Raw genomic sequence first — 13,171 nt, forward strand, 5'->3', positions numbered from 1 at the left:
GTACTTGGTGGTTGTGACACACAAAGCGCAAATCTGTGGAAGTTCACAAGGTAAATACAGTAAAAATGTGGTCTTCCCAGGTCGTTTGGTGTACCAGTGGATTAGCCTTTTCCCTTTGCACTCAGTTAAGCGCACCAACACATGTGAGGTAACATTTTAGTCGGGACACCTGTTGGAATGTGGAATGTTTGGACATGTGATGTTGCCAGTGTGCTTCGTTGGTTTCCTGGTGGCAAATGTCTCACTATTGTGCTTTTTTCCCCCACATTTTGGACTTTGCCAGCCCTTGTGTGTAATCAATTCTACGGCGCTTCTCATAAATCAGACCTTTTTGGATTCCCGCAGTGTCTTCTTTTCAGAAATGCATGCGGTTCACTGTTTTCAATCATAGCTGCGCCACCCAAGGCCCAAATCTGTGGGTTATCCACATGCCTAAATACAGTAAAAATGTGGTCTTCCCAGGGCCTCCGGTCTACCAGTGGTTTAGCCTTTTCCCTTTGCGCCAAGGTAAGTGTACCATCACATGTGAGGTACCGTTTTTGTTGGGACACCTGTGGAAATGTGGAAAGATAAGACATCTGTTGTTGCCCAGTTGTTTTGGTGGTTTTCTGGTGGTAAATGTCTCAAAAATATTGTTTTATTGTCAACATTTTGTAATTTGCCAGGCCTCGTGGGTAACACATTCTAGGGTGATTCATGTAAATCAGACCTCTGTGGAATACCAATGGTGTCTTGTTTTCAGAAATGCATGGGGTTCCCTGTTTTCCTTGGTGGCTGCCACCCCAGGCCCAAATCTGTGGGTTGTCTGTGGGTCGTCCACAAAGCCAAATCCAGTCTTCCCCAGGGCGTTTTATGTATAAGTGGTCTAGCCTTTTCCCTTTACGCCCAGGTCAGAGCGCCCACACGTGTGAGGTACCATTTCTATCGGGACACCAGTGGGAATATGGAAAGGTAGGACATTTATTGTTTTCTCTTGGTTTTGAAAATGTTTTCGTCATTTCCTACTACACTTTGTCACACAACTTCATTTCCCAAATGTAATTTAGGCAATTTACGGTTTTGTAACCTGTTCATGTCACCTATCCTTGAACATGTCTGCCTGTGCTCTTTCCAAAAATGTATGGTTGCCATTCTTCACCACATTCGCGTTCGTTATTTTCAAATGGCACATGGTATTGCTTGTTTTGTGAAATATTATGAAGAATAAGTGATTTCGTAACTAAAAAAATCAGGGGTTTGTAAAAAAATCAGGGGTTTGTAGCGGTGCATTGCTTTTCCCTATTTTCACAGAAGCCATTACCTTACAAGTGCAAACATGTCCAGCACATACTTTTTTCAATCACTTTTCCAATTCTTTCCAAAACTATGGGAATTTTAGATACATAGTTGTTGCCTGACCAGTGGAAATGACCCCTTCCTGAACTTGGAATGTTGTCTACTTTTCAGAAATGTATGCCTTTCTGTGTTCCCATTGAGTTTAACATTCCTTCGAAGCATGTCCTATTTAAGAAAACAGGACACAACGTCTACCTCTCACAAAACTAATGGTAACCTTATGAAAACTATGTTTGTTTGTTGCCACTCAACCTGTTCCTTAAAGCATGGAAAATGGCGAATTCAGAACTGCAAACTATTTGTCCATAGCTCTTACCAGAAGAAGAAAAAAAACACAGGCTTCTGTGTACATCATTGTATAGGCATTTTCTGAAAAAAACACATCATTTGGCCTCTTTTGTGTCTCTTTCTCACACGCCCCTAGAGCAAACCACTGATCATTGGTGGTGATATGACCGACTACATGTGGGAAGAAATGGGTGAACATTCAGCCAGCATATCACTTGTAACAAAACAGTTACAAGGATTAAATGCAGACATACCGAAATGTCCAGCACTGGGAGGGAAACCCCTCAGCAGTTAAGGAGCCGGTATTCCAAGAACACATTTAGAGTTAAGGTATTAGATGAAGCTTTTAACCATGTTTACTTCCTAATTTCGTCAAATACTAATACCTAAGAGTAGTTGCTGAATGGTTTTAAATTGCCTTCTTAAGTGTTACTTATTGAGGGATGTATTCAGGGATTTCGTAGACTTAATTTCTAGGCGGCCTTCCTTTCACTGTGCAGAGCTATGGGTTGCCACACATTGTGTAATTTCTGAACTTGAAAAATGTGCCAGACATATATGATGCAAATCTGAGTCAATCGTGAGAATAGAAATTTGTCACGAGTGTTTGAGGGTCATGTGGGTCATGTCTCTATCCGCAGACAAATGAGCTGCCATGGCTTGATTAGCTCCGTGAGGATATATTTGTCAAGAACACTGCAAGACAACCTCCAATCAGTTCATCAGGTGCAGGTGCACGAGGGAAGTGCATGGCAGAGTCAAGGCGAAATTGTAATTACGGACTCGCAGGAGGAGCTATTACGTTCTGCAGAAAGGAAATGTATGCTGTTTCAAATGTGCAAGCACTTTTTCCAAATTGAACGCGCATTTAGGGTCATTTAAGTACCGTTTAACATTGCTTCAACCCCTTAACATTATTTCTTATGGATTGCAGCCTCCATTCCCTTTCTTAATTCTCTCATCAGCGTGCATTAGATTGAAGTTCTGACAGTGCATGTCTTTAAAGAATGTATTGTAAGAAGAGATGCCATCTATAGATCATGTTGAGTGGCCGCTGAGATGATCCTCTTCACAGAGTTTGACTTCTGATATATTTTTTATGATATGATGTTCTTGCCAATGCCAAATGAAACAGAATTCCTTCTCCATTTTAAGAAAGTAGGCTTTATTAATGGCGTGCAAAAGAACATGCTGCACAGAAAAGGCATTCTTGAATGTTAGCTGATGCAACCAACGCGTGGATGCTATCGATTTGTGAGAAGTCTCATGCTCCTCCAATGTGGGCATTCATGTCCAAACCACGCTCAATTGAACAGATGGGGCCCACATGCAGAGAGGAACTCTCTGGGCCTGATTCAGAACGTGTTTTTCAGTGGGAAAATCCCATTGAAAAACAATGTTCTGAATCAGGCTCTCTCTGTTTTTCTGCATCATCACCATTTTGTAATGCATTACTGCATGGGGTAGAACACAGTGCAGTTAATTCACTTGGTGCTTTTGATCAATCCATGCAGGGTCTCCACCTGCGTCTCCACCCACAACATACATGTTAATGCTACCAGAGAGGCAGCGATCTATTCCGTTCCAACATGAAAAAGTAGAGGCAAAGTCGGTATGCTGTAGTACTGCAAAAGTGTGTGTGATCCCACTCATTTGGATTTATAATTATGGGGTTGGAGAAAGATATTGTAAACATAGTTTACTGTTCAGCACACAAAAAAGAAGCTCAACGTGACACCAATTAGTAAAACAGCACAGGTTCATGGAAGTGCAGTCGACGTAGATATTGCTGTCAAAATCCACAGCAACACGTCTATGCTCTATATTGTACGCATGTGCTGATTGTTTACATGGCACTGTTTTCAATATTTACGCATATATGCACCGACGATGGATCACACTGAGAATCAAGCCAGATGATGGGCAGGATTACACTAGAGGACAAACGTAATTCAGCTGGCTGTGTGTTTCACAGCACATTTCCTGGGGTACTAAGGGTATATGTGTTGAATATGACGAGGGCTGAGGTCACTACAAGATAAGTGGGTGACCTTCTACAAACCAAATCACTTTTATTGTGTGCAAACTTTGCTGAAACAGTATTGAGTCCTAATTTCATGACTCCATTATGTATTTTGTGGCTCTCGAAAGAGCTTGAGTGATTCACTGGCTTGCCTTTGCGAAATAATAATGTCTAGGTTTGGGCGTTCAAGACTTGTTTCACCAACCTAAATTGAAATAGCACTTTTTGGAAAAAGCAGGAACCTGGCAGTACCAAGGAGTTGAACAGATCCTGGCTTCTATGATATATTTTGTGCAATTTGTATACATACTCAAAAAAATGTTGTGCAAACGTGATTGCATCGTTTGCACCAAGTATAGATGTGCCCCACGGTCAAGGGTCATTTGAATGTGTGCATCATTGAAATGACCCCGTCTCCCCCTTTGAGCATGTGTGCAAATCAGGGGATATTTCTGAAATATCCAGAAATGGGATGCGCTTTAAAATGCGCACAAACAATGGTGCAGGGGTGAGGACACCCCCCTGGATGCCATTGAATAACAGGGTAAATCCTGGCCTTGTTTTTTTTTGTTTGTTTTTTTAAAGTGGACTTTTCAGCGTTTCAGCTGCTGCTGTCCCACTTGCATTTCCAACCCTCAAGCAGGAAAACAAATACTTTATGGTTTGCATTTCAAAGAGTCGTGCACTTACATCACCCACGTATGGGCTGGGAGTCTGTCATAAATGTGATGAGGTGTTGGCCAGCATATATTTGCGATGTTTGCAGCCCCCAAGAAAAGTTCAGGTCACCATTGTGGATGAGGTGAACTGCTCGTTTGTACATTGAGAATAGAAATAAATAAAGTGTATCCTCTTTGCTTTTCTAATTTGCATTCACTTTTGAGAATCAGACCCTAATCTTTATATCTGTGCCTTGATTTGCGTGAACATGTAAAAGTGCACAAGTGATAGAAACAAAAACTTAACACATAAAAATCTATATAAAAAATGTGCAGTATTACACACAGAGTTCCAAAAGGGAAGACAATGGGTATCTACGCACCTTACCACATTAATACATTGAAAATCAATTATTATAGTGTGTCGGGTGCATACTATAGCTTTTATTATTTTTATTTGTAGTTAAGGTGTATACTTTAGGAAATCTGAAAATGTAATTGCAAATTTTTTTTATTTTTTTTATCAAATCAATGATTTTGCAAAGAAGAGGAAGAAGAAAATCTTGAAGTTAGAGTTTCAAAGTTTCGTTTTCTTCTTCTTTTCGGCCTTCTCACAGTTTAAAAGTTTAGAAGTTCCCTTCTGATGTTCACAGCGGATTCAGATTCCGGTTCCAACTTTTATTGGTCAGAACCTTGTCTCTCTTCTTCGTTGGTTTTAAGGAAACATGCCTCTAAGGCTGCCTTTAAAATTTTTGCTGTTGCTATTGACCATGTAGTCCTAGATCCACTCAGGAGGCGGTTCCACCAGACGTCTTCTTCATACAGGAGATTAGGATTAATCAGTGGTCTCAAAAACGCTCTTCTCCATGTTTTCGTTTTAGTGCAGTGCATCAGAAGGTGCTTTACCGATTCAGGCTCGTGTTCAGTTTCACATAAGCGACATTGATTTGTTTGCGATTGGCCCCTGATGGCCCTTATTTCGTTGGTCGGGAGCAGGTTAAGACGAGAGCTCAGAAAAATAAATCTTATGGCCTTATATAGGAATCTTTTTAGGACTTCAGTAGTTGAATGTAATTTTTTGGGTTGGAAGTTCAGATGAGTGAGGAGTTTGTTGTTTCCTGCTAGTGTTAAAGTCTCTATCCAATCCAATTGGTCCATTTTCCGTTTTATTTTCGTAGGATTTCGAATCAGTTCCTCTTCAGAACATCCACTGTTGAACAAATGTGCTCGCTGCTTGGCTGCCCAGGTGGTAAGAGACTTGTTCCTTCCTTCTGCCATTTCGGTTTTGATTATGTTATACAGGGGCGGTGAGGCAGGGGAGTTGCTAGGTCTGGAAAAGACCCGGGGCTAAGCTGATGTTGGAACTGTTGGGACTGGGGGCTAGCTAGTCTTTTGGCTGTAGCTCCTGAGATTCTATCAGGGGCTACAACCAAAAGATCAGGGGCTATAGCCCCCTTAGCCCCCCCTAGCAACGCCCCTGGCGGTGAGTCCTGTATTATTATTTTCCTAAACAGCGCCATTTCACCTGCCTCAATAACAGCTTTCAGGGAGTTTATTCCCAATTCTCTTCTGATGATCGAGATAGGTGTGGAGTTGGGAAGCTGAAGGACTTTCTGCCAAAAGTAGGCTTCCAATTTTGGCCAAATCGCAGTGGGAATCGCTGGCATTGCCTCACATCCCTATGCCAAGCTCAGAATGACTTTGCCTTTGTAAAATTTTATGGCCGGTAGAAGCAAAAAATGGCCGTATTTCCTGTCGATTATTTTTGCCTGGGTAGTGAGTTTTCGAGTCTTGTCCCATAGATAGTTTTGCATTGAAGTCTCAGACTTTGAGTTATCCATCGTCACCCCCAGGTATTTGAAGAACTTCACCACTTCTATGATCTAGTTTTCAATATGCCATCTGAAGTTTTTTGGGTTCTTTCTTGGCAGCTGTCCAAGTATCAAGATTTTTTTCTCCTTATTTATCTCCAAGTTGTTTTTTGAGATGTATTTAGCCAAGTTGTCGAGCTGTCTTTGGAGACCAATTTCAGTCTGGTCAAGAAGAATGATATTGTCAGCATATAATATTGAGCCACAGAAGTCTCACCAATTTTCTGGAGGGAAAGATCTAGTCTTGCTGGCGTTTTCTTTAAGGGCTCCAAGAAAGGAGATGAACAAGACCGGGGCCAGCGGGCAGCCCTGTTTCCCCCCTCTGAGCATCGGAATTTCTTCGGACAACCGGCCTGCTTGATCTAACTTGACCCTAATTGACGTCTTGTTGTGAAAATCCTTTATTGGGTCAAGAATTTTGCTCAGACATTTCCATTGTTCCAATTTGGACCACAGCAGAGATCTGTCTATTTGATCAAAGGCTTGACTGAGGTCTATGAACGCCAGGTATACTTTCCCGGGCCCTGGCGTGAGTTTGGCCTTTATAGCACTTAGAATCATGATGTTGGCTTTGGTCCCCGAGTTTTTCATGAACCCTGCTTGAAAAGGGTCTCGGCAAGGGGCTGTTTTGGCCCAATATTGGAAGCACTTTAAGAGGAATGATCCGTAGAGCTTACCAATTGTGTCCAAAAGCGCAATGGGGCGATAGTTTCCTGGGTCGGTTCTGTCTCCTTTTTTGTAGATGGGAGCGATTACTGCGCAGCGCCAGGATTTCGGAATCAATCTTGTAGTGCAACATTTTTTGAACACGGCCAATAAAGCTCGCACACTCCTCTGAGTGGTTTTTTAGGTCTATGTTGGTGATTCCGTCAGGGCCAGGAGCTCTGGAGGATTTAAGACGCCTGATGGCCAGTACAATGTCTTCTTCATTTGAGAAGTCTTCCCAGGTAGTTGAATTTGACTCAGACCCCAGAAGAGGAATAGTTTGCCTGGGGAGCTGGAATATCTTGGAGAAGTGTAATTTCCAGACTTCTTCTGAGACGTTGTTCGATCCTATTGCGGTTGACCTGTCTCCTGTGTTCCTAATCAATTGCCAGAAAGCACCTGAGTTCTTATCTGCCAATTTTCTCAGCATTTCTTCTGAGTCATGTTGATAGAGGAGAGCTCTTTGGAATCTTAACCAGGATTTGTAAAGCTTTTGTTCATTTAGGTAAGTTTCCCTTAGTTCATCCGATTCAGAGGTTGCTGCCTGCCTCTTCAGCTTTCTCAGGGTGCGAAGTTTCATTACCAGCTCTTTGTCGTAGTTGTGTAATGGTTGCAGGGTACCCTTTGGATTTGGCTTCCTTGGTATCAGATACGGAACCAATAAGGGTTGGTAGTCAGTTGAATTTATTGTCCCCCTATTTTCTCGCAAGCAGTGGGTTGCGTAGTTTTTGGACAGTTCTTTAATTCGTTCTGCTGTGAGTCTTAAGCGGTTTCCTTGAGCATTTGATTCAATTTTTTATGGCATTCGAATTCTATCACCCCCTTCAGTCGGCCATGTGATTTTCAGGATGTTATGGTCGCTTGCTTCTGTCCTTATGACCTCAAAAGTTGTAATTCGGCTCAGCATCGACTCTGAGACATATATGTAGTCTATCGTCCCTTCTTGAGAACCTCTTTCCCAAGTGGGAATATAGATGGCCTGAGGAAGAGAGTGATCAATATTGTAGAGGTTTCTAGAATCCATGAGGGATTGCCATTGCTTACCAGGTGATTCCACCTGGCTTGTCGGACGTGGTGAAGTGCTTCTCGGGAGTCCCGTCGGGCATTTGGCATTCAAGTCTCCACTTAGAATTATAAGGGGGTTATTTTGGGCAGTCATGATGCCATCAATCTCAGTTTCAATGGTTGCTAGGAAGAGTCTGTCTGAGATGACTTGAGGATTCCATTAAGTTGTGATTATGGCAATCAAAGAGGAGATCGTAGAGTGACTCTTCGCATCCAGTTGTTCCCACTTTATTAATACTGCTAAGTGAGTTTGAGTAGCAGAAAGCTTCTTCTGAATTGAAAGTCCAGAACCGGAACGGACTGACACAAGGAGACCGACCAGCTGATGGACGACCCAAACGGCCTTTGTTTGCTGGGGAAACTAAGACTGAAAAGCCATCAATTGTTGGAGGGTTGAGGAGCCATGTTTCTTGGAGAGTAATGATGTCAAATTCCCCAAGGTTTACTCCGGTTTTGTGAGGTGAGTATAACCCCTGGTGTTCCAAGACATCATTTTAAGTGTTCGAGTTTGGAGATCAGGTTCTGGCTTTGGGTCTTTTATGCTAGTTCCATCTTTCGTTAATTTCACCATTTCACTGGTTATTTGTTGCTATTTCCTTGAGTGGCTTGAAAAGGTTTTTGGAAGCCATGCCAAAAGCTGCTTAATTGGTGCAAATGTTGACAAGTTGTTCTTGGCTGACAAAGATTCCGAGTGTCTCGAGATTTTATAACTTCTGTCAGACAGTTTTTGCTCAGTCTTAGTGTCTGAGTGAGACGGATTCCTTCTCTTAGACGGGAATCTTTTTTCCTGCATTTGACTTGGTCTATGTACATTTCTTTCAGTGGGTCCCCTTATCGGAGAGTGTTGGTTCTTGCTCATGCCAGTGTTGTCCGACCATGGGGCCGAGTCTCTCCTTGGGGTCTGGATCAGGTTTTGCCCATTTGACTCTGTTTTTGACCTGTAGTGGATTTTCCCAGGCGGGTAAGAGTTCTCTTTGGATTGAAGTTTACAATCGCTCGATGCTCTTTTCACCTCTGCAATAAAGTAGCCCTTTTTTAGGAGGTCTGCTTTGCCTTCTTTGGACCATCTGTTTTTAGCTTCTGCTCTTATATGTAAGTACGCCTTTGCTTTTTGGTCTTTGTGGTAAGGCACTACTAGTATCAGGTCCTCCTTCGTCAATTCTTCAAGATCTCTAGTGCGTTTTAGAATTTTCAGTACCGTTCCCCTATTTAGGGTTGTCTTCTCGAAGTTTGCCGGGATCTGTTCTAGGTTAAAAACTGTTGCAAGAGCTCGCCTTTGTTGTTTTGCTATTTTTTGGTTCCGACTGCCGTCTCTGAAATAGTTATTTTCTTTCTGTACAATGGATTCCTTTGGTTTTTTGTACTGTCTTTCCGGTCGTCGACAGTGTCCTTAGGTGATTTTACTTATGCGTAGTTTCTTTTTAATGACACAGGTTTCACTCTTAGAGAATCCGGCCCTCTAGGATATCTCTGGTTTGGGCTATGCCAGTCCTTTTTCTTATTTTGACTATTTGACCTTTGTTTTTTTGATCTTGGAGATGTTACACGGTTAGTATTTATCGGAGGTCTTTCTCCCTCACGTTCGTCAGTTTGTCTTTGACTGCAACTCCCAGGAGATGAGTGGAGAGTGATGTTCATAGAGGCTTCATCTCTCAGGAAATCTTCCACGGTAATTGGTGAGTGTAGCGGTGAAGTTTGCAAGGGACTTCTGACGAAATGACAGACCTGGATGGGAGATTTTGTGGATCCACAGGACGTGCTGGTTTAGGAACCAAATCTCTGTTTTTCAACTGAAGGACCGGGCCGTTTCCCAGAGCCTGACCTAAAGGGGCTGTCGCTGGATCTTGAATGAAGGATGGGTTTTTTTTTAACTCCATTTGGCTTAGTTAATTGGGCAAGTGATCCTTTTGTTGAGACTTTGGATGCGTTCGTCAAAAAAGGGAGATGAAGTTGTTTTGAGGCTGATTCTTTCAGGCATGATTTGGCCATTCCCTTTTTGACTCCTTCAAATATAAATTGATGAGGGGGTTCAATATTCTCCTTCGATTTTTGATTTTTTGAAGGCTTTTTTCCAAAGTCGGAGCAAATTTTATTGGAAGACCGCTTGTCTGCTGACTGTGTCTGATCTCGCAGGTCTAGTTCTTTCTCGGTGGTTGAATCTGTCTGTGATGCACAGTCTCTCAAGTCCTTAATTAGAATTGGTTGGGGTAGAGGAGTTGAGATTGCAGGATTGGTTTGTGTTAGGTCTCCTGTAATTTTGTCATAAATGACGCTGTCAACTTTTTTCTTTGGCGGTTATATATCCCTCAAGATATGTCATTATGGTATGGGTCATTGCAATCAGAGTCGTTTGGTCCTTTAGCGTGTGATTTATAGCTTCATATAGTTTTCCAAATGGAGCGAGCGCGATCGTCAGTGCTGACATCAATGTTGTCAGGTCTCGCTTCTTTGGTGGTGTTTCCTTGAGAACTTCTTCTGTTTGGAACCCCCCCATCCTTTGGTTGTGTTTCCTTTAGAACCTCTTCTGTTTGGAACCCCCCATCACTATTCCTTCGAGGTGAAATGTGAGGGCGGCAGGGTGGGGTAGAAGACTGTGGTGGGACCCTAGGTGAGTGGAAATCTTTGTCTGATAAGGCGACAGCTAGGACCTGGTGTGATTGGATTTTGACTGGAGTCTTGACAGGGCGGAGAAGAGGCTTCAGAACAAGAGGGTCTTCAGCGCCCTCATTTGCTGTATTGTTGATTGAGTGGGTCCCAGTAGTTCGAGGTGCACGGGGGTGGCACAAGAGTCTCTTGGGGCTACTTGCCTGGGGGCAGTCTGCAGGAGAGGGAGACAGTCTTGTTAAAGGAAGATTAAGAGGGACAATTTTCAGACTTTCAGATGAGGCAGGAGAGCCTTCCTTAGGGCTTTCAAGCTGAGAAGAGTCCTCGAGAGTATTTTCTTTACCACCAGGATATAGGTCACCCCCTTTTGGTGTATAGGGAAACTTACATGCTTTTGGACCTCCAGCGAGGTTGGACGTGGCGTCCAGCAATTCCGCGTCTATCAATTCGAGGAGAACGTCATATTTCCGCTTTCCTTGGCTGGAAAAATGTGCTTTTAGGGAGTTACAAATCGCTGAGTTAGCCAGGAACTTGTCCGAGGATTTCTTGTTTTTGTAAAGCAATGGTTTGGTGAGTGTTCCTTTCTTTTTCTTTTGATTTTTTTTTTTTTTGTTTTTTTGTTTTTGGAAGGATGCATTTTTTTTGTGTTTTTTTGGGGGAAATAAATGTAGGCGGAGAGTCAAAGGGAAGAACTTCACTCTCTTGACTTGAGTGAATTTGCGGCATAACAAGAAGAACTTCTCTCTCTTGACTTGAGAGGATTTGCGGCGTAACAAGTTGAACAGCTTCTTTTGGTCTGGCCCCTTCGCTCTTTTGATCCTTGGCTCTGCCCCCTTTAGGAAGTGGAGCCTTGCTCTCATTCACCTGGATTTGAGCTCGCGCCACCTCCGTCTCCGATGACGCATCCGGAGCTAGTCGGGGTGCCGCCGCGCACCCCTGCAAGCTCTCAGCAGGGGAGACAAGTGCCAACAGCTCCGAGTGTCCGCGGCGAGGGACCTCCTGGCTGGGGCCAGCCGCTCCATCCTGTGCGAACCCCGATGTGACGGGCTCCACATTCACGGTGAGTAAAGGAGGGATGGTCCGGTTAGTACCTTGTGAGCCCTCCTGGGCTATTTCCGGCGTTTCGAGTCGGGGGACCACACGCTGTTCCCTCGCCGCCCACCCTTCGGTCGGCTGCACTGGGAACTTGTCCGCATGAGGTTTCCCCTTCTCTATTGCTGATTTCGGCTCACAGACCTCCCAATCTAGTGCAGGTGTATTCTTGGCGGCGGTGAAGCAGGCTTGCAATTTTTTATCGCTGGATGCGACTTTTCCTTGGCAGGTCGCTTGGACTTCCCCCTTGCCCTGAGGTAGTTCTTCTGTAGGGGGCACATGCAGCAGTTGTTTCGAGAGGCTGGCGTTATGAAGCACCGCTTTTGGTGGGTGCCTTGGTCTTGATGAGGGCCGGGGTAGGTCGAGTCTCTGGGAGGCAAGCCTTAAGCTTGAACTTCTCATCCACCGCTCTGCCTCATCTTCGCCTCCCAGTAGTGTTGAGGAGGGCAATTCCCCCCGTCTGTCCTCCATGTTGGTGATGGGGGCCTTCCCCGCCTGCTCACGGACTGCCAAAGACTGCAACTCTGCAGCCAACTCCGCGGCCGCTCCGCGGTTAGGAGGGGTTTTTATGGGTCCACCCACAAAACAGGAGGAGGCTGTAGAAAGACTCTGGTCGCACCGCAGTAGAGAGTAGACTGCCATAGACTGCAACTCTGCAGCCAACTCCGCCATAACTTTGACTTGCATGACGGATTTGGCTGATAGTTTGCAAATAAAGGGTTTGTCATGGACATAACCGCCCCCACATCCACCACCATCGGCCCCCTACCCTCAGAGACAGGACATTTCTGGAAATATTAATTAAGAAATGAAAAGGTTATTAAGAAAGCAAAAAAGAAAAAAGAAAAACGCTGTTTTTGGCCTACTGCCATTCAAATGCCCCATTGTTTGGCACAGCGAAGCACAAAAAACACCGGCCAGAATTGGACCAAATAAGAAACAACTTGGGCATGAAGCGTTGACTCGATTTCCGTAAGTGGCCTGGTGTTATTCCGTCCAGCAGTTTTAAAAATATTTGGCAGAGAAAGGGGGTGGGCTTCTCACAAAAATATTGCTATATCCCCCATGGTGCATTGCAGCAGAGAGGCTTAACAGAAATGAAAAAGTCAAAAAAAAAATGTGCACGATGTGAGAGATAACGGCAGTTATTTCACAGTTATCCAAAAACGAAAAGTGGAAACAAGTCTATTAGAAGTGAAAAAAAGTATTGAAAGCTGTCAGGGTATTTAGTGGTGAGGAATGGGGAAGGGGCACATGTCAAATTGGGGAGTCTTGGATGGATCAGATAATGAGATTTGATCAAAGTAATTTTTTTATAATCGTGGTTATTTTAACACAGTTATCATGTTAAATATGTGACCTGGAAGTGTGCCAGAACAAAGATCGAGTGAACATTAACATGCATTTTTTTGGGAAATATGAGGAGGAGGTAGAGTGGGTCTGAGTGTGGGAGGGTGCATTTGTGCAATGGGAGATATTTGAGGTGTTCAAAAGATAAGTGCAATTATGTGGTTTCTGTCAAATAAACA

Source organism: Ambystoma mexicanum, chromosome 7q (genome assembly GCF_040938575.1).
Source record: "Ambystoma mexicanum isolate Mex_15411 chromosome 7q, UKY_AmexF1_1, whole genome shotgun sequence".
In the NCBI taxonomy this organism is placed as follows: domain Eukaryota; kingdom Metazoa; phylum Chordata; class Amphibia; order Caudata; family Ambystomatidae; genus Ambystoma; species Ambystoma mexicanum.